Raw genomic sequence first — 6,084 nt, 5'->3', positions numbered from 1 at the left:
TCAACAGCCTCCACTGATATATAAATTCTACAGACCCTTCTGAGTACTCCACAACCCACTTTTACAACAGAATATATAATAGGTTTTTCTCTATAAGCCAATGTGTAATGTGCTGTGGCCAATGTAATGGGCTGAGTAAAAGGTCAGCAACACTCCGTATTAATCAGACCCCCATGAAATGACACCACATATAGATTCTACAGATCCTGTACTCCCCAACCCACTTTTACATCTGCACAAAAAAATATTTTAATGTTCAGCTCTAGATTGGTACCGTAGTGTCCAGGCACCCGATTTTAAGCCATTTGACCACAGTAAAAGGCTAGCAGCACTCAGTATTATTCAAAGCCCCATGAAATGACACCATATATAGATTCTACAGACCCTACTAAGTATTTCCAACCCCACCTTTACATCAGCACATATAATAATTTTTCCCCTATAAGCTAATATGTAATTTATAGTCTTACAGTGTATTGCATTGGGACTAAAGGGATGGGTGGAGTAGAAAGGGCTGCTGGGTATTTAGATGATAGTCATTCAAGAAATAACACCATACATAGACTAGATTAATAGGGTCTATGGAATATTATGATCTTTACATTCATTTACTTAAGCTCCAACCATTTCTCAATGTGCTCCACCTTATAATATTATGTATCTTATATAAAGTACTAGTTATTTTCCCAGATTTAGTTATAATTTTGTAACATAATATAATAATATAATAATAATATATGCCATTTAGCAGACGCTTTTATCCAAAGCGACTTACAGTCATGTGTGCATACATTCTACGTATGGGTGGTCCCGGGAATCGAACCCACTACCCTGGCGTTACAAGCGCCATGCTCTACCAACTGAGCCACAGAAGGAACATTATTTTAACATTATGCACTATGCACAAATTCTAGATTTCACATACATAGCATTTTACCGCAGACTTGAATTATGTAGGCAAAATCGTGAAACCGGAAGTGAATGTTGCTGCCATGACACTAATGCACTTTCTTTTGCTACGTTCAAACCAAGTGGGAACTCGGAACTCCAAAATTCCAATGGAAATTCCAACTCGGGAACTCGGTAGCTCCGAATTTCCGACCTTAAGATCCCTGGCGTCATGATTTTACCTCGTATTTGACAGAGTTTGCAGTTGTTTTGAACACGCCATTAAGCACCCATTTGTTTGACTTCCTCCTACCTAGGCTGCAGTCCAAATTCAAAGTAGACAGTCCTCGGCCCTAAAGCCTCAGCCCTTGAATTACATTCTACATCGTCACATCCGAGTGTACCTTAAATGTCCCTTGCCCAAGCGAGGGAGAGTGATTATCGAAGAGGCATCAAAGGCATTTAGCCCGTCTGGTAGGCTCGCTTCACTGGGCAGCTCGCGGCTAGGTTTGTAGTCCGTAATGGGTTTGTTGTCTGTAATAGTCTGCAAGCCCTGCCACATCCGACGAGAGTCAGAGCCGGTGCAGTAGGATTCAATCTCAGTCCTGAATTGATGGTTTGTCTGAAGGCATAGCTGTATTTCTTATAAGCGTACAGATTAGTGTCCCACTCCTTGATAGCGACAGCTCTAGCCTTTAGCTCGGTGCGGATGTTGCTTGTAATCCATGACTTCTGGTTGGGATATGTACGTACGGTCACTGTGGGGACGACGCCGTAAATGCACTTATTGATGACTGAGGTGGTACATTCCTCAATATCATTGGATGAATCCCAGAACATCTCTATTTTGGTTTGGTCAGGGTGTGATTTGGGTGGGCATTCTATGTTCATTTTTCTATGTTTTGGAATTTCTTTGTTTTGGCCGGGTATGGCTCTCAATCAGGGACAGCTGTCTATCGTTGTCTCTGATTGGGAACAATACTTAGGTAGCATTTCCCCACCTGTGTTTTGTGGGTAGTTGTTTTCTGTTTAGTGTTCTGCACCTGACAGGACTGTTTCCTTTCTCACTTTGTTATTTTGTTCTAGTGTTCAGTGATAATAAAAATCATGAACACTTACCACGCTGCGCTTTGGTCCGATCCTTCTTCATCAGACGACCGTTACAACCATCTCTGCAGCACTCCATCAATCAGGCCTTTATGGTAGAGTGGCCAGACAGAAGCCACACCTCAGTAAAAGACACATGATAGCCCGCTTGGAGTTTACCAAAAGGCACCTAAAGGACTCAGTCCATGAGAAACCTGGTCTGATGGCCTGAATGCCAAGCGGTGGTGGCACCATCATTCTGAGGGATGTTTTTCAGTGGCAGGGACTGGGAGACTAGTCAGGATCAAGGGAAAGATGAACAGAGCAAAGTACAGAGATCCTTGATGAAAACCTTCTCCAGAGCGCTCAGGACCTCAGACTGGGGCGAAGGTTCACCTTCCAACAGCACAACGACCCTAAGCATACAGCCAAGACAATGCAGGAGTGGATTCCGGACAAGTCTCTAAATGTCCTTGAGTGTCTCAACCAGAGTCCAGACTTGAACTCGATCGAACATCTATGGAAAGACCTGAAAATAGCTGTGTAGATTGACAAGGGAATAAATGTATAATAAAGCTGTAACGTAACAGAATGTAGAACAAGTTAAGTGGTTTGAATACTTTGTGAATGCACTGTCTGTCTAGTGGTAAAGAGAAGGGTCAGATCTATAGTCTCAATTCACTTAAATGCATCAAATACCTTTTTACGTCTGTTTCTGCCAGAAAAGACATTCTAGCATATTGTTTCCCTATCTATGGTATCCAGCTTCTCCTGGTGGATATGGCAGACTGCTTTGTCTTATTGTTGTTACGTCGTCAACCTCCATGGCAACCAAATGAAATCAGAATGCAGCGACAACATTTGTTAAAGCACTTGGGCTACTGTCAGCAAAGATGATGAGCTGAACCGATAGTTCCAATCTGTGTGCGGTGTAAATTTCTGTGCAAAGTGCTTTAGCAGACTGCATTGTAACTCATATTCCAAATTCTCACCTGATAACCTGTTTGTCCTCTCCCTGTGCCGTAACATGGGTGGTGCTCTCCCTCTCTCTACTGACTGTCTCTGAACCCTGCCAAAACAACCAAATGAAATGCAGGCAACAACTGTTTTGTTATAGCACGGGCTACAGTCAGCAAAGATGAGGAGTTGAACTGATAGCGCCTTATAACTCAAATTCTCACCTGATGATCTGTTCGGCCTCTCCCTGCCTCAATGTGGGTGGTGCTCTCTCTCTCTCACTCTCTCTATTGCCTGTCTTTGAACCCTGCCATAATCCTATTACCAAATACCATTATCATATGACAAAAATGGATGGCCTTAACAATGATGTGGTTAGCTTATTAACATGACTTAGATACTGCTTTTATGAGCTAAATGATGTATTTACTGACAATAGGTATAGCTAGCTAGCTGACTACATAGTGCCCGTTTATTGTGAATTGTGAAACCATTGTGTAGTTTGCTAGCCAGCAAGTTAAGTAGCCATTCATTAATTAACTTACAGTCCACCTGCAATCCCCCAAACATGTTATGTTCTGCACTTTTCTCCTCTTTTGCATTGGTACCTTAAGGGCACTAGTTACTTTTTCAATTAGGTGAACACTGACTCAAGTGTGTGATGCTCATCTGAAACTGCAGTTGACAAGAAAAAGGGGAAGATCCGGATACTGTGCTAGCTTTGGTGCTAGTTCAGATAGCTAGCTAATGTAAGCCTAGCTAAAATAGCCAAACTAGCATCACTCGCTATAAAACTCTTTTGACACAATATTATGTCATCACCAATAGTATGCTAGTTACACAACAACATAGGAATGCATTTATGAAATGTTCATAAACTTTTACTCGTTTTGAACTTTCAAAATATTTATTTATACATTGGAGCACTCCTGAATATAGGGGAGAGATCTGTCTATAAAGAGATGTTCTGCTTTTTTGACACCATATTCCACAAAGCAAGTCCTGCAGGCTCTAATGATCAAGTGCTGCAAAGAAAGACCTAGTTAAGCTGTAGCTGGCCCAGAACTGAGTGGCATGTCGTGCTCTTCACTGTAATCAGAGGGCTAATATTAATACCATGCATGTCAGTCTCTATTAGCTGAGAGTTGAGTAAAGACTGACTTTGTCACTTGTTTTTATAAGAAACATTCATGTGTTGGAAATTCCAAATTGTTTGCATAGTTACACACAGCACTGACACACACTTACCCATCCAGACGTTTTCACAGTTCCAGAACAAATTCAAGAAAATATACAGTATTATACAGGGCCATGAGTTCATGAAACTCCCTTACATCTTATATAGCACAAGTGAACAGCAAACCTGGTTTAAATAAACAAATAAAGCAACACTTCACAGCACAACACCTCTCCCCCATGTGACCTACTTGTTGTGTGTATGTACGGACATGCATGTGTAACTGACAGATGCACACACACACACTAAATGTTCATGTTCTTAAGTGTATGTCAATTGTAAAGTATTTTGTCTATAATGTTTTTTTTAATTATGTGCTGTACCCCAGTAAGACTAGCTGTCGCCATCGGCGTCAGCTAATGGGGATCCTAATAAATCAAATCAGAATTGTCGCAAAGTGCAATTTAAACCATCCCAAACTAAAGATGAATTGTGCCAAAATTGTAAAAATGTTGTTTATTTTTACGTTTTGATATTATAACATGTGTCTACTCTAGAACTCACAGTGATTAAAAAGGCTAATAAGAGTACTATTGAAATAGATAAATGGGTCTGTCACATTAAAAAAAATGTGCCTCTCAAAAGGTCTACATTGGAATAATATTCAAATATATTTTCCATAAATGTACAGATAACTGACAAAATTAAGGAAACACTTCAGTCAATTTTTATTTAAAATGTTTAAATGTTACCTTCATTTATACAGGTTTTTTCTCATTGAGATAACATCTCTTTCCAAGAGAGACCTGGTGCAATAGCAACAGAGGGAACAACGTTTCAGACAAAACAACTTACATACACTAACACAACATTAAACAAAACTATAAACACACATACAGTACAACAAAAACATTTTACAAAACACAAACGTCTTGACTATAACTGCCTTGGAAGTGAGGGATCTAACATTAAGTAGCCCTATTTTGAGATGTGAGATATCACAATCTCTTTCAATAATGACAGGAATGGAGGAGGTCTTTATTCCAGTGAGATTGCTAAGGCGAACACCGCCATGTTTAGTTTTGCCCACTGACTGACTCGTTGCTTAATGGGGAGAACCGGTTGAAAGTTTCTGTCAGCTGAATGAGCGACACCGGTTTAGCATTCCTACAGCATTTCCTTCCAGAAGCCATGAGAAAATTGTCCGGCTGCGGGGACCGTGCGAGGGGATTTATACTAGTATCTGTACTTATTGGTGGTACAGACGCTGTTTCATCCCTTCCTACACTTAAAATTACCCTTGCCTAACGATTGCGTCTGAAGCTGGGCTTGCAGTACAGCTATCCTTGTTCTCCTGTAGATTACGAGTACAGCGATTGCAATGATGAAGGCATGATGTTAATGTTACATCTTAGCTTCGGTTGGTGGAGGTCGTGTAGAACCATGTCCAGATAAAGCGTCCGGGGGGGAAAAGTTTAATGAAAAATATAAAACGGTAATTAAAAAAGGTAAAAACTGTAAAGTTGGCAGGTAGCAAAGAAACGTTAGCAACAGCATCACAACCATCTCTGCAGCACTCCACCAATCAGGCCTTTATGATAGAGTAGCCAGACGGAAGCCACTCCTCACGACATCCTGCTTGGAGTTTGCCAAAAGGAACCCAAAGGGCTCTCAGACCATGAGAAACAAGATTCTCTGGTCTGATGAAACCAATATTGAACTCTTTGGCCTGAATGCCAAGCATTACATCTGGAGGAAATCTGGCACCATCACTACGGTGAAACATTGTGGTGGCAGCATCATGCTGTGGGGATGTTTTTCAGCGGCAGAGACTGGGAGACTAGTCAGGATCGAGGCAAAGAAGTACAGAGAGATCCTTGATGAAAACCTGCTCCAGAACGTTCAGTACATCAGACTGGGGTGAAGGTTCACCTTCCAACATGACAACGACCCATAGCACACAGCCAAGGCAACAC

This window comes from Oncorhynchus keta, chromosome 28, assembly GCF_023373465.1.
Source record: "Oncorhynchus keta strain PuntledgeMale-10-30-2019 chromosome 28, Oket_V2, whole genome shotgun sequence".
NCBI lineage: Eukaryota > Metazoa > Chordata > Actinopteri > Salmoniformes > Salmonidae > Oncorhynchus > Oncorhynchus keta.
Note: the sequence above shows the minus strand (reverse complement) of the source record.